Raw genomic sequence first — 17,072 nt, 5'->3', positions numbered from 1 at the left:
TGAAAATTTTGCTTGATTCTTTGATGTTAAGGACAGGCCTGTGTTTCCGTTTTTCCACAAGTATTTCTTGACTTTAATTTCAATAATAATAATATCTCACTTTTCAGAAATCATTAGAATTTAGAGTTTAATTTTATTTTTTAATTTTAATTCTTATAGTAACTATGTGAGTTTCATTTAATGAAACCCAATAAAAATTAATGAAACCCAATTTCTGTGAGATTGAGATTTGTATGTAGAGACAAATGAAAGAGGAAAATGAATTACATTTATGGGGTATCTCCTATGTGCTAAAGATTATACTAGGAGATGTACATTGTTTCTTTTATTTATTTATAACATGGAATTTAAATGGATTTCAATTCCAGAATTTTCATACAACTTTAACACAACTTCTTCCTAAACAATAAATTTCTTTTGAGCAATACCTAGTTTTCAACTTGTTTTCATGAAATAGGTATAATTTGCATTGTATAATTAAGAAACTAATGTACACATATGTGGAAGGTTATCATGTCTTGATCATGAGGGGAAGATGAAAACTTAGTGAAGTTAGAGTTTAAATGTACATCTTTTGACTCCTAAAAAAGTGCAGTTTCTACTTCACCATCATGATTTTCTGTGCACTTTTGCACATGCACGGATGTAGGTATCCCACAACACATCTACAAGCCACTTACACCCTAAGCCTTACAAAGAACGTTCATGTACATTGATTTAATCAGTTGACTGACTAAGATGCAATTGGGTCTTCTGGCTTTAAGGGGGCTTTACTTTAAAAAAAAAAAAAAAAAGAAAGCAGTTCCTCCTATGTTCTGCATTTCTTCCTTCATTCTATATATCATTACTTAGAAGAGTAAAAATGGCTGAATCTGCCATTAGGAAATGAGTGATGATGGACCAACACTATTGTTATGCTAACAACATTTCTTTGCTTTGCGATAACAAGATTTGTCCAAGAGTTGTGTGTATAAGTTTAACAGTAGCTAATTATCACTGAATTTTTCAGGGAATTTATGTCACTGAATATTGAATAATTTCTACACTTGATCTTAGCCAAAAGGCCGAGAAGCGATAAATATTGAATAATTTCTAAGAAAAAAAAAGCGGCACATAACTTGAAATATACTTGTTTGATATTTGATAGTCTTTATAGGGTACTCTTTTTTCAAACCAAAGTGGGGAAGAAAAGCTTTTGATTTCTAATTTGATTTTGAAGTGGTAATGCCTCAGCCAGTAAAAGTGTCAGCTTCATGATGTGTAATGTAGTGATGAACATGAAATGTAATAGTGAAAAGATGTTTCTTGGGCTCTTCATTATAAATATTGTATAAATGTTGACCTCTACCCAGCCCCTTCGAGATTTAGGTGTCTGTTTGAATATCCTAGACAGATTTTGTCATATCACTATATTCTCATATGTGCATTTTGAAATTGTGCTCTTAAAAATGACACCGTTTATGAGACTCATAAAGAATATGAGTTCTCTGGAGTTTTAGGTGATTCTAGTGAAATATTGAAAAGCATGCCATATTAAATATACTAGCACTAGAACTTTCCTCAAGGCAGTTAGATAAGAGGTTTAATAAGTATTTAAACATCAAATCAGCTAGCCCTCTAAGTACCTCTTAAATATAGAAGAGGGAATACATGGAGATTTTAGTATTTAACTAACTTGCATTCAAATGATTGTGTTTCTACTTCAAATAGCTTTTAAGATATTTTCCTTAATTTTTTTCATAAAATTTCATCATTTAATGAAATTAAGCAATGGGTAACATTTATGAAACTAGTCTTTTCCCCTTCAATGTATTATCCCTTCTTTTGCTCTTATGTTAAGCTTATTAATGCCATAAGAAGTGGAACAATGAGAGATATTATAGAAATCTTTCAAACCAGAAAGCTACTTAAACACTATTTTTATTGAAATGATACTGTGTCAAGTGGTGTCAGCACTTTTGAGGTCAGAAGCAGAGGTAATAGACAGATAACCTCATCTTAATCATAAGGTATTTTGGATATACATCTTAGTACATAGCATTTCCTTATCCTTTCTAATTCTTTAGCTTAATTTTCTAGTGTTCCAATAAATCCTGTGAGGTCCAGTCCCCTTCTAATAAATGTTTTCTATAATTAAGTAGAGTTTCTATTTAGAAACAAGAAACCTGATTAGTCAGGATATTTTATTATTAAAGAGGTTCGGATAAATATGTTAAAATTCGAAAATGAATCCTTGATCCAATTGGGGCTGAAGGCAAATGCAAACCAGCTAAGAATCAAATTCTGGAATATTGCACACTTGGTATGCAATAGCACGATGACTAATGATATTATTTCTTAGAGTAACCTGTAGTAAATTCTCCACTGAAGGCAAAGCTTTGAGAATCCATCAAGAATTACGTATCTGTGGATGAGGTGGTTGAATAACCATAAATAAAAGAAATAATAAACTTAAATCACAAAATTCTTAACATAAGGAATAGTAGAAACCACAGAGGATTTTCATTTTCAGTGCTCTAATATTGTAGGTAGGTAAATACTGTACCTGCATCAATTTATATCTAAAGGATGCAAAAATTCTAAATACTAAAGGATACAGAAAATTTACAACTTCATCAGGTCTCCTATATGAAAGCTTTGGTATTTATCAGGTAAGAGACTATGACAATAACAGAAGAGATATTTCTGAGGACCTGAAGTTTTTCTGGGTCCAAAATCCAGCGAAGTTTTCTTGGCAACTGAAGAAAATTATTTTTTGAGTGACAATTCTGTTCTTGTCTTAACTGAATGTTACCACCCAAGTGGATTCTTTGAAATAGAAAACTATTCGCCTTCCTGAAAGCTCCTCTACTGTGTGTAGTCCTATAGACTCAGACTTGGTTTAGATAAAAAAACGTCTTAAAGAGGCAATTCCAAATTAAAGATTTGTAGAAGTCTTTCATCTCATAAGAGCTGCAGAGATTTCCTAATTTAAATTGCAAACAATTTAAGAAAAATGTGTGATTTAAAAGGAAGAATTGAGTCCAGATAGGGATAAATTGTCCACGTGATTTCACTAGTTAGAGGAAGTGAATTGAACCTTCTAGCTTAAGAAGCTAGTACTGGTTTTACATTGTTTAAGTTTTTTTTCTTAAAAGTGTTTTTTTGTAATATGAATCATGGAGTTGTTTATGTATATGTTAAGAATAAATGCTAAATTATATGGTGTCAAAAAAATCTTTGGTGTACAATAAAGAAAGTAATCTAGTAATCCATGAAAGCAGATTTATGGTTTTGATATATTAAGAGCTACTCATACAAGGACTCACAAATAACAGCAAAATTTCTTAGGGGCTTTTCTCAAATACATTGGTTAGGGAAAGACCACCCTATTTCAGATAACTTTGTTGAGGTTTTTGTTTTCTGTTGGTTTATTCTGTCCTGATATTGGGTGGTGGTGTTGCAGTTTCATGGACTTTACCATTTCGGTGGGGATGAGAGGTACTTCTTCATCACAGACTACATAACAGTTTGGGGTTCCTCTTTTTAATGGATCAATCAACAACACAAAGATCCGTGTCAGTGAGGTGGCTAACCATAACAATCAATAAAAAGGAAATACCAATGCACTAGTGAAAGTATCATGAGTAGAATCTAGATATTTAACTGGAATGTCTGCTTGTACCATAGAACCCAATGTTAAATGTCAATGAAAAATTTTGAGATTATTTTAATGTAGTCCATAGACAAACTAGTTAAAATACATTGACTGGGTTAGATGCTAAATAAAGACAAAAGGACAGAGAAGTAAAGGAGGGTAGTAGAAGAGAAACACAAAAGACAGCAAATGTCAGCTCACACCTGTAGTCCCAGCACTTTGGGAGGCCGAGGTGGAACTCTTGAGTTCAGGAGTTCAAGACCAGCCTGGCCAACGTGGTGAAACCCCGTCTCTACTAAAAATGCAAAAATTAGCCGGATGTGGTGGTGGGCACCTGTAATGCCAACTACTTGGGAGGCTGAGGCAGGAGAATTGCTTCAACCTGGGAGGCGGAGGTTGCAGTGAGCCATGATGGCACCACTGCACTCCAGCCTGGGCAACAGAGAGAGCCTCCATCTCTAAATATAAATAAATAAATAAATAAATAAATAAATAAATAAATAAATAAAACAAAAGACAGCAAACTCTCATGACCAATAACAAAAATTGCAATTTCTACAGGTTTATGGTTGGCCCCTATAACAAAAGACAAATGGACAAGAGAAAAACATATAAATTTATTTAATACAGTTTTTGTGTGACAAGGGAACTGTGGAAATGAAGACTAAAAAAATATGTAAACCCATGCATTTTTAAGGCTAGTTTTGATGGAGAAGTGGGTAGTGATGGAGAAATATGATTGGATAAAAATGTATCATCTAATAATAAACTGGAGGCAAGTTAGCAAGGCCTGTTTTGCAGCTATTACTGTGTGTCCCAATGTCTTCAGAAATAAGAATACTCCTTTCTTCCAGGCATAGGGAGGGTATGTCTCTAGTGAAAGTCTTCTCATCTGTTTTAGGGGAGGAGAGTGGGAGAAGGTTAGAGAGTGACCTTCCTAGGTTTTATGACCTGCTTCAGTGAAACGTGGGAGAGACCTTCCTGTTTCTGCTATTTTCTCATATGTCAAGGTGCCATAGTTTGGAGTTTCATGTCCTGAGCCTTATGACTATATATGGGCTTTGTGGGACTAAGTAACTATCATTTAATGTACGGATTACAGAGTTGCATCGTAAGAGAAAGCGAGGAGGAATAAATACCACTCAGAGATCCTTGGCTAGGAGGTAGATGAGCTAAGTGATGAAAGTAGGCACTGTCTGAGGGGAAGATTTATTTTCAATAGTCAAAAAATTTGAGCTATATTAGGTGAATTATTTATATACAGAGCTATATATATGGGGAAAAAGGATATGCATTTATGTTTTAGCTAAAGTTGTAGATTGATTTGACATTTATCATGTCTGGCTTTTTAGTATCTAAAATCTTTAAGTTTAGAGATCCTGTATTGTGGTGAGACTTGGCAAATGCTCCCATCTAGTGAATTTAAAAGACCAGATACATTTGATCTTTGAGTTTTGAGAATTAGGTAACCGAAGATACCTATACATAATAAAGGTTACCATATGTCAGACACTAATCTAGACACATACATAGCATAGCCATGTAAACTTACTAAAACTCAAGGTGAATAAAAAGATAAATAAGACAAAATACATAAACTTCAGACACTAAGTATAATGGAAAATATATAAATATTGAATTAATTTTAAGGCAAGACAATTGTCTACATGATATTAATAACATGTAGAGGATGAAGTTGTGGAGTGATAAGTATATTTGGAAGGTTCTATTAATGGACTAAAGAAGAACTTCCAAAATCAGAAAAAGAAATCTGGCATATAATGGGTCAATAAGTAGGTACTGATGATTTTCTAGGAGACAAGAACATTTCCTTCTGGCAGCAGAGAACTTGGTTGTTTCAAGGGAGAATAATAAAAAGAAGAATAAATTATAAGGCTATGATGCTCAGCAAGGACTTAGGTAGGAAGGACCTAAGCAGCTAATATGATGGGTATGGAAAGTAATTTGCAGGCAGAGAAGTCATGTACAGAGAAATAATCAAGGGAAATTGCCAGGGTAGGTGGCGGTGGGGAAATCAGTAGGATCCTAAAAACAGTTAAAGAAATAATTTAAAGATTACAGAAATACCTTCTTTTGAGAATTGTCTGTTCATATCCTTTGCCCACTTTTTGATGGGGTAGTTTGTTTTTTTCTTGTAAATTTGTTTGAGTTCTTTGTAGGTTCTGGATATTAGCCCTTTATCAGATGAGTAGATTGCAAAAGTTTTCTCCCATTATGTAGGTTGCCTGTTCACTCTGATGGTAGTTTCTTTTGCTGTGCAGAAGCTCTTTAGTTTAATTAGATCCTATTTGTCAATTTTGGCTTTTGTTGCTATTGTTTTTTGTGTTTTAGACATGAAGTCCTTGCCCATGCCTATGTCCTAAATGGTATTGCCTAGATTTTTTTTTATGCAGCCAACAGACACATGAAAAAATGCTCATTACCACTAGCCATCAGAGAAATGCAAATCAAAACCACAATGAGATACTGTCTCACACCAGTTAGAATGGTGATCATTAAAAAGTCAGGAAACAACAGGTGCTGGAGAGGATGTGGAGAAATAGGAACACTTTTACACTACTGGTGGGACTGAAAACTAGTTCAACCATTGAGGAAGACAGTGTGGCGATTCTTCAGGGATCTAGAACTAGAAATACCATTTGACCCAGCCATCCCATTACTGGGTATATACCCAAGGGATTATAAATCACGCTGCTATAAAGACACATGCACACGTATGTTTATTGTGGCACTATTCACAATAGCAAAGACTTGGAACCAACCAAAATGTCCATCAATGATAGACTGGATTAAGAAAATGTGGCACATATACACCATGGAATACTATGCAGCCAGAAAAAAGGATGAGTTTATGTCCTTTGTAGGGACATGGATGAAGCTGGAAACCATCATTCTCAGCAAACTATCACAAGAACAGAAAACCAAACCCTGCATGTTCTCACTCATAGGTGGGAACTGAACAATGAGAACACTTGGACACAGGAAGGGGAACATCACATGCTGGGGCCTGTTGTGGGGTGGGGGGAGGGGGGAGGTATAGCATTAGGAGATATACCTAATGTAAATGATGAGTTAATGGGTGCAGCACACCAACATGGCACATGTATACATATGTAACAAACCTGAATGGTGTGCACATGTACTCTAGAACATAAAGTATAATAAATAAATAAATAAATAAATAAAAATAAATAAAAAATTTTTAAAAAGGATTACAGAAATAGTTCAAAGTTTAAGGCTGATTGGGTTTTTAGATGAAATTGCTATATGTTATACTATTGCATAATAAGAAATTTAGCACAGAATATTGCCAAACAGGAAAGTTCCCCTAAGCTTTGGTGTCCAGAGCTTTTACTGGAGTGTAATGACATAGGCATGATTGAATATATCACTGGCCATGAGACTGCACTCAATCCTAGTCCCTCTTCCCCCCTTCAGAGGTTAGGTTCATATCATGTGACTCGAGCTCCCAATCCTCTAATCACGTCGTTAGTCTTTCTGACATCACTAGCCTTCATACTGAAATACCTCCTTAGCCTAAATTATCTAGGAGCCCATCATGAGTCACTTTATTAGCATAAACTACGAGGGCTCAACATGAATAACAAAGACATAACTATTAGGGAATTCCAAAGATTTAGAAGCTATTTTGAAGGAACTGGGAACAAAGTCCAGCCAAATTTCATTATCCTAGGCTACCCCTAAGGATTACGGAGAAAGGCCAGCTAAATTTCTTATTATCCAATAGTGTAACTTATAGCAATTCCATCTAAAAACCCAGTCAGCCTTAAACTTTGAACTATTTCAACTGAAATCTGAATCAGCCAAAAGGAGGGTTGCATAGTGTGGGATCTAGATTTACTGAATTTTATCAGTGAATCAGTCACAGTATCCTTTCTGTGACAATAAAATTATAATCAAAATATAGAACTTGCCTGAGCTCTGTGAGTCATCCCAGTGAATTATGAAACCTGAGACCAGTGGGAACCTCTGACCTTGGTAGAAGTGAAGATGACCCTAGGAACCCCCAAGTTTGTGGCTAGTGTCTGCAGCGAGAACAGTCCTGTAGAGCACTGTACCCTTAACCTGTGAAGTTTGGCCTCACCCCAGCTAGTTAAATCACAAGTCACTGTGAGACAGGAATAATACAGGGTGGTTGCAGAATAGGAAATTCCAAGCAGCAGTTTCACATGACCGACAAAAGGTAACTGTTGACTTAGTCACATAAACTAGGAGCTGGTTAAGACCCTGAAAAACCAGGGCATGGGCCAAACTGGCTAAGACCACTGGACCCAACATGCTGCCAGATTTATCCTAGGCTGCTCCTCGGACTTCATTATACACTCATTAATACTAAATCACACACCGACCAGCACCATAACAGTTCCAGGAAGATCCATATTTGACGTAAAAATGAATGACACCACAGGTCTGAGAACTCTCTGTCTTTTTCTCAGGAGTCTTCATAAATATTTCATAGCTTGGTAAAAAAATGAAATAAAATAAAATAAAAAATAAATACACACACACACACACACCAGAAATGTAGCAGCTCCACTGCTACTCATACTCTTTTCTTGAGTGTGTACATTTCCCTTTGCAATAAATCTCCATACTTTCACTATTTTTGAACTCATCCTTGATTTCCTTCTTAGTGATGGTGTCAAGACCCTGGACAATGACTGGGGTCGAGGTCGTACTGGCATTTGGGGACCTCTCCCAGCCTAATGATATTAGTTGCAAATACGAAATTGAGAAGTGTGTTTGATTTTATTTTTGTAAGAATGCCCAAAGAGAATGAGTGTAAATTGGGCTGGATTCTGCAGTATTCATGTGAAAACTAAGTAGATAAATCTAAGAATATTTAAATTTTTATTCTGAGTAATTTTTAATCTGTACTTGAGTAATGATCACAGTTTTTCTAGGAAATTTACTACAAATGAATAAAACAGATTTTACTGTTTATTTCAAAAATAATTTGGGCTTTCTGATGTCAAATCCATTTTATGTTTAAGACTACTTATTATCTGAAATATAAACTCATTCTAAGAACCCAGTGCATGCTGCTCTTTGTTTATAAGACATTCTCAAGAATGAATTGCATTACTGAGTATATAACTAGCATACCTCTATCCAACAGGGAAGTGTAGATAAATGATAAATTGGCTTACTGTTTATAGTGCACTCCTCTATGATAACTGTGTTCCTATGAAGCAAATACTGTTTTGTTCTTTATTCCTAATCCAAATAGTCTGTGAAAAACTAGATAAGTCAATATAGTTTATTTGTGTTTATTTACACTTAAAACTTAATCAGGTGAAACTAAATGCTGAAAATTGTGAATAAATTGTAGACATGTTTTGGATTCATATCTTGTTATTCATTGTATCCTCATTGGCTAGCAAGTGATTGTCACATAATACAATCTCAATAAATATATGATAAATTAAATTGACAATGGCTTTCAATAACCAATAATAATATACATATGATTAGCATCTGGGTTAGTCAGTATGAATACAGAATACTTATTTAAATGTCATTTCAAGTTTAAATTAAATAATTAAATTAATATCTTTCAGAATATAAAAATAATGCCATCTAATAAAAGTTCTATCAATCGACACATCTATTCTTCTATTATTCATTTTAAGATGTAACACAAAAGTAATATTCAAATCCATCAAAGTAATATGTTAAGCCCAGTGGAAAAAATATTTATTTTATTTATGTGTACATCAAATAATACTATATACAATGTCTTTATTTTAAAGAATAAGATCTTTAAAGAGTTAAAGATTAATATATTTATTTTAAAGAGTAAGAATATTTTATTACAAAAATTTCTCTTGATTGAAAATAAGATAGGCCAGACTTGGTGACTCATGTGTGTAATCCCAGCACTTTGGGAGGCTGAGGTGGGCGGATCATGAGGTCAGGAGTTCGAGACCGGCCTGGCCAGCATAGTGAAACCCCATCTCTATGAAAGTACAAAAAATTAGCTGTACATGGTGGCGCGCACCTGTAGCCCCAGCTACTCAGGAGGCTGGGGCAGGAGAATTGCTTGAACCAGGGAGGCAGAGGTTGCAGTGAGCCGTTATCGCACCATTGCACTCCAGCTTGGGAGACAGGGCGAGACTGTCTCAGAAAAAAAAAAAAAAAAAGAAAGTAAAATTAAAAACATATATATCAGTTAAACACTAGATCAGAATGCAGATAGTTTGCTACATTATTTTCATAATAAAAGAACAAGAATCCACTTCATACCAAATATGCATTGCTTTATAGCTTCAAATCTGTGTGTGAGTATGAGTGAATGTGTATACATTTTTTCATATTTTTTGTAAAAATAGTCTGTAGTTTGAATAATTTATGTATACACACACACACACACACACACACACACACACACGCTATTTTCCCAGAAAGAAAAGAAAATTTTTAAAATATTTTATAAATATAACTTTTCTCAATATAGTTGAAATTTCAACAGCTTTGCAACTGAGTTTTAATAATCAAATAACTTAGTCCGCTAAAAATGAAATATGGCAAATATTTAGTTAAACACAGACTGCCAATATTGAGAACAATGTTTACCCTAAAATATAATAATTTTTTGTTATCATACTTTAAGTTCTGGGTTACATGTGCAGAACAGGCAGGTTTGTTACATAGTTATAAATTTTTAAGACTCAAGAAATCAATAACGGAAGGTTCTAGGAGTCTTTTTTTCACTCATGCTTTTTAAAGCAGTTGTTTATTTATATCTTAATCTCTAATTATTTTTTTTAATGCTCTAAATTCTATTAGGAAGAAGACATTTTATTTATCTATTTATTTTATTTATCTATTTATAACTCTATATCATTAATTCTATTAATAATTCTATTAATTATATACTATTAACTCATTTTATGAGCATATAATTAATGCTATTATATACTCATAGGATCTATTTAATTTGAAAACATTATCTAAACATATTCTGATAAGAAGAAAACATAAGATGTCAAATTACGTATACTATCTGTTAAATTATTCCATAAATCTAAACTTGTGCTAAAAAATAAAGTTTATTAATTTTCACAAAAAAGAATAAAAAAGTTGAAAAAGAAGGCATCTTCTCAAAGGATGTCGAAAAAATCAATTGATGGAAAAGACAGAAAATTTTTGTGTTTTATTTAACTGCTTCTCACTTTTCACTTTTTCTATCAGTTGACATATACTCTTTTTTCTGTTTCCTAGTGGTTAATATTTTTCTCATTGGTTTTCTCTCATATACTTTTTGGGTGTAAATAAAGAAAAAAAAATGCGAGAATAATAGAGCAAAGTGAAGGAAGAAAACTGGCATCTCTTCCATGTTGGGTGAAGCCCTAAATCACCCATCCCAGAAGCTTTTTATCATTTTAGACTATTTTTACCATGGCTTGATTTGAGGCGTCCATTAATTCCCAATAACAACATCTTATCTGATACACCAATAGCTGATTTGTTCTCATTTGCAAAATCTTTAATCCTCAAAATCTGCCTTTGCAAAAGAGATGCCAATCAGAAATGGCCAAAAGGAGAGTTTCATAGTGTGAGGTCTTGGGAGGTCCCAGATGTGAAGCTTCCTCCATCTTTGTCCCACCGGGTCAGAACACCTGTCCCCCTCCAAGCTCTTTGACGTTTAGTAATATGTACAAAGTATTGCCTACCAGGAAAGCTCTCCTAAGCCTTGGTGTCAAGAGCTGCTACTGAAGTTTCATTACATAATCATGATTGATTACATCATCCCCTTTACATAAAGACAAAATATCAGGACAGAGAGCCTAGGAAGCTTGCTCAAGAACACAAGTGTTTAGTATTCGAAACTCACTAGATCATTTCCAGAACCTGTTGGCTTTGTCGTGACATTAGCCTGCCTTCCTACGTTTGATCTTACTCACTGCACCTTTACCACATTATGTGCTCAATTCTTGTGCTAGTTTGAAATAATACGGCATATGGTGCTTAAAGATTATTACATCCAAATTTGCTTCTAGGACAAAGATATCACACTTGATATGGCGACTGGTGTTTGACCCATGTGCGTGGGTGTGTCAATAGAGGGGAGATGTGTGGGAAATTCCTTCTCATTTAAGATGGCATTTTATATAGCATGCAAATGCTTCCTCCAAGAAAACTACCTACTCAACAGTTTTTTAAGGGGGTTTTAAAGAAATATTTCCTAGTGTTTCTATCTAAACATATGTTCCTACATTTTGCCAAAGTTGGAAATAAACTTTCTTAAAGTTCATTTAAATTTTTTATTTACCTTACATGGAAAAAACAGTTGGAATAATATAAAAGTAAATGATTCAGTGATAAGCTACATGAAATATGTTTATATTGCTCTGGTGATAAAATGAGGGATTTATAAATAAGATTTGAAATATTTGCACACACACACACACACACACACAGATGCTCTTCTGTTTATGGTGGGGTGATGCATGCATAAATCCATCCTGAATTGAAAATATCCTCAGTCAAAATGGGTGTTCTGCAGACATGATGGAATGCAAAAACATGAACCACAATAACCAAACAACAACAACAACAACAACAACTGGAAATGAGTGTTTACCTTTGTGGTGGTGTGGCTTACTGGGAGCTGTGGCTCACTGCTACTGTCCAGCATGGAGGGAGAGTATTATACTGATCTTGCTAGCTCAGGGAAAGATCAAAATTCAAAGTATGAATTCTACCGAATTCACATCACATTTGTAGCATTAAAAAGTCAAATAATTGTTAAGTTAAACCATTGTAAGTCAAGGACTATGTGTACTTAGATTCATTCATTGCTACAATGATAACAATGACTTCTTGCTACCTTGATGAACATGCAACATATAGCATAGTGTTTGCTAAAGCTGCCTTCAAAGATAGTGCATTGTATCTGAATCTGTGAAGCACAGAATATCATCTGATTATACAGCACTTTTCAACAATCTTACAAAAAAGAATAATGGATCACTGAAGCCTTGAGTAGAATTAGCTGCTGAACAAAGCACCACATGATTCAATTCAACTTCTTTCTGGAAATGTGATCTAGGTCTTGGAACTTGCCATTAAGAGCAACTGGATGCCTGATACAGATACAGGTTATCTACAGCAACTCATATAGAACTTTCACTTTTCTTAATTTGGAACATTATATGCCTTACAGATAAACTGCAAGCTGGAAAATATACAATTCAAATTTACTCTCTGAAAAGCATGTGTCCTTGCAATGATTTATTTTGATGCTGCATAAACCCTATATTACTTGGTATATCTATAGTTTATAAGACATATAAACACAGGAGATTACATAAACTGATGCAATTCTGAAAGGTGTGGATAACACCTGGATTAATAGGTTTCAGATGTACTCAGTGATCCCCATGTGGTAGACACATTCAGTCACAATAAACAAAACAGAGATCTTCCCCAGGCTTCCAGAAGGAAGTTTTTTATTTATTTTATAGTTCAGGGAGATGGAAGTAAGGAGCATCATATCAGGAAGTTAGACATGAAATTATAAAGTGCATCATATCAAGAAGTTAGACATGAAATTATTAAGTATGTGAAGCAAATGGGAGCAAATGCTCATTTAAGGGTTTTATAAAAGCTTATGTCAGAGCAAAGAGATTTTAGTTGATGGAAACTTTATAGCATAAGATTCAACTGAATTATCATTCTGTTTGGTTTTATTTGAATGACAGGATGACTAAGTTAAATAATGGACAATGCAACACAGTTTAAAATGATTACATTGGCCACATATTAGCAATTGTTTTATACATATATAATAAACCTTGGCATATAGCTTTCATAGATAAAGCTAATAATAAATATGAACCTAAGCCTAGTCTTTCTCTTGTGAAATAACTGACTACATTTAAAAATTAATTAATAATTATCTACTATTGAGGTGTTTATAGAGTAGGTAGGTATAAATACAGACAGAGGCATGATTATAAGCAGGATTACTACAAAAATTTTTTCATGAGAAGTTTAATAAGGAATTAACCTAAATATGATTATGTTGTATCTTCAGTGCATTTAAAAGGTTTACCCCACATAATTTATTTAAAAGAATTTCATTTAAAAAGTCCATTTTAAGTAGTATTTTTCACATTTTATAATGCAGTTGAATTCTTATATACAAAAAAAAATTTTGTAATGTCTCACATAAATTAAAACTGCTATTTAAATGATCTAAAATGATTTTATAAATTAGGTGTGAGCTTAAAATCATTCAGAATAATAAAATGATTTTGATAAATAGTTTTGATGATTAATTTGATGATTTAACAGAAATAATATATTTGATGATTCATTTAATGATGAATGAGGATTGCTTTCTACTTTAAAACTCAGCATACAATTTATCTATTTTTGTTATGCACCATTGAGGAAAACCTGGCAAACTCTTGTGAATATTAACTATTTTGAAAGACATTGTGTGTTAATCACAAAGTATCCTTAAATACACTATTACAGATCTTCAAAGAGGAGAGGTAGAACTTTTTTTTTAATTTGAATTACTAGCAATTTTTAGTTACTAGTGTTTTAAAATGAGACATAATAGTTCTCTTACCAACACTATTGTTTCTACTACTATTACTATTCATACTTTCACAATTAATGACAAGAGTGAAGGATATTTCAAAATCCAGTAACAATGATGTTTTTACAAATATTCTTAGGTATTTTTGTATATAATTCATATTTGGAAAAAGACTATTCTCTCATTTGACAAAATAATTTAATGGACACTTTCATTATGCAAAGCTAAGTCCCAGAATAAAGCCTGCAAGCAGAAGGTTTTGACAAAAATATAGTTGCCAGATTTAACAAATAAAAATACAAGATGCCAAGTTAAATTTAAATTTCTGAAAATCACAATCTCTTTTTAGAATATGTATGTCCTAAATATTGTATAGCATATACTTATACTAAAATATTATTCATCATTTATTTGGAATAAAATTTAACTCGGCACCCTGTAATTTATCAAACAAGCTTAGACACAAAGGAAACAAATTGCTCCCAATAATAATACAATGAAGTCTTCATTAAAGACGTGGCAGCATCACCACAAATCTATTTTAGGTGACTTTTTTCTTTCCTCTGGATGGTTATGCAGAAATATGTGATGTTTTGAGGGCTAACATCATGGTGTTTGCAGGGTCCCTTTTTCTTATGAATGCTCTGAGAGAGAATCCATTTTCTTGCCTATTCCAGTTTCTAGAGGTTATCTGCATTCCTCATGTGGCCCCTTCCTCTATCTCCAAAACCACCTTACCTCACTCTGATTATTATTATTATTATTATTGACATAGAGTCTCACTTTGTTGCCCAGGTTGGAGTGCAGTGGCACAATCTCGGCTCACTTCAACCTCTGCCTTCCGGGTTCATGCAATTCTGCCTCAGCCTCTGGAGTAGCTGGGACTACAGGCATGCACCACCATGCCCAGCTAATTTTTGTATTTTTAGTAGAGATGGGGTTTCACCATTGACCAGGCTAGGCTGGTCTTGAACTCCTAGCCTCAGGCAATCTGCCTGCCTCGGCCTCCCAAAGTGCTGGGAGTACAGGTGAGCCCATCGTGCCCAGCCTTCATTCTGATTTTTGCTTCTATCATCTCAACTCTTCTTCTGACTCTCCTTCCTTCCTCTTTCTTTTTTTAGGGCACATGTGTTTACATCGAGTCCACCTGGATCATCCAGCATACTGTTTTCTGAATAAGGACCCTTGGATTACATTGGATCCACCTGGATAATCCAAGATAACTTCATTGTAAGATTCTTAATCACATTTACAAAGTGTTTACTTTATAAGAGACTATATTTACAAATTCTGGGTGTTAGAACATAAGAATCTTGGGAGGGGGCATTGTTCTGCTTACTATATTTTCATATTTGTAAGAATTTAAACCAAATATCTCATAGAAGAAGCATGTCCTTAATCAGGTATTTGAGTGGTAAATTTATAGTATATATCAAGAAACCGCCTGCATTAGTCTGTTCTCATGCTGCTGATAAAGACATGCCCAAGCCTTGGCGATTTATAAAGGAAAGAGGTTTAATGGGCTCAGAGTTCCACATGGCTGGGGAGGCCTCACAATCATGGCAGAAGATGAAGAATGAGCAAATAGACGTCTTACATGGTTGGCAAGAGAGAGCTTGTGCAGGGAACAATTTATAAAACTATCAGACCTCAGATCTCATGAGACTTATTTACTATCACATGAACAATATGGGAGAAACCACTTCCCAAGATTCAATCAGCTCCGCCTGGCCCTGCCCTTGACATGTGGGGATTATTACAATTCAAGGTGAGATTTGAGTGGAGACACAACTAAACCATATCACCTCCTAATATGTTATCTTACTTAATCATCACCTTTATTGGTCCCATTTTTCTGAGTAAGGAATTTAGGACTCCAGAGGCTAATCAACTTACTCAAAGTTTCACAGCTAGTAAATCCCCCCAGCTACGCTTACATGTTGGTTTATTTTAGTTTTCAATGTGACTGCATTGAGGGATGCTTAGATGGCTGGTGAAGCATTATTTCTGAGCATGCATGTGAGGGTTTTTCCAGAGAAGATTAACATGTCAGTTAGTGGACTGAGAGAGGAAGACTTGCTCTTGATAAGGGCAGGCACTGATCATTTGGTTGGTGACCTGGCTGAAACAAACCGATGGGAAAACAGAAATTTTCTCACTCTGTGCTTTCTCTCTCTTCCTCCCAGAGTGGGATGCCTTTTTTTCCTCCCGCCTTTGGACATCAAACTCCAGGCTCTTTGGCTTTTGGACTCTGGGACTTGCACCAGCAGCCTCCTGGGGACTCTCAGGCTTTTAGTCTCAGGTTGGAGGCTGCGCTAGCTTCCTTGATTCTGAGGCTTCTGGGCTGAGCCAGGCTACTGTCTTGTCTTGTTATCCAACTTGCAGAGGGCCTATTATGGGTCTACTCTGACTCTGTGATTGTGTGAGCCAATTCAAGCTAATAAATCCTTTCTTACATATCCTATGTGGGTACCAGGAGTAGTTCTAGAATTTTAAGAATAAATTTTCTTAGCTGGTTTTGGCATATCTGAAATTGGCTTTCTAATCTGATTCCTAAAAATGCTAAGGACTCTACTTCTAATTGTATAGAGAACACTGATAGTCCATGGCATGAACTGTTTCTAGAGATACACAAAATAAATTCATCTGATACTCCTAATTCACCACTTATGAGACACAAGGAACTTGATGATTCTGCACATGATTCTTTCGAAAATTTGTGGAAAACCAAGGGATATAATGACATTGGTTGGTTGATCCTAACATCTCTGGAGATGTGGTGAAAGAAATGGACGAGCTCAGGGATTGGAATCCTCTGCTCCAGATGCACATAAATAG

The 17,072-nt window shown here is 34.6% G+C and overlaps 1 pseudogene; it reads right to left on the bottom strand.

Annotated features, from left to right (window-relative positions):
• Nucleotides 1-957: 957 nt before the first annotated feature.
• On the bottom strand, nucleotides 958-1,076 carry LOC112425796 (U2 spliceosomal RNA; annotated as a pseudogene).
• Nucleotides 1,077-17,072: the final 15,996 nt, after the last annotated feature.

Source organism: Macaca nemestrina, chromosome 19 (assembly GCF_043159975.1).
Source record: "Macaca nemestrina isolate mMacNem1 chromosome 19, mMacNem.hap1, whole genome shotgun sequence".
In the NCBI taxonomy this organism is placed as follows: Eukaryota; Metazoa; Chordata; class Mammalia; order Primates; family Cercopithecidae; genus Macaca; species Macaca nemestrina.
Note: the sequence above shows the minus strand (reverse complement) of the source record. Positions and strands in the feature narration are given on the sequence as shown.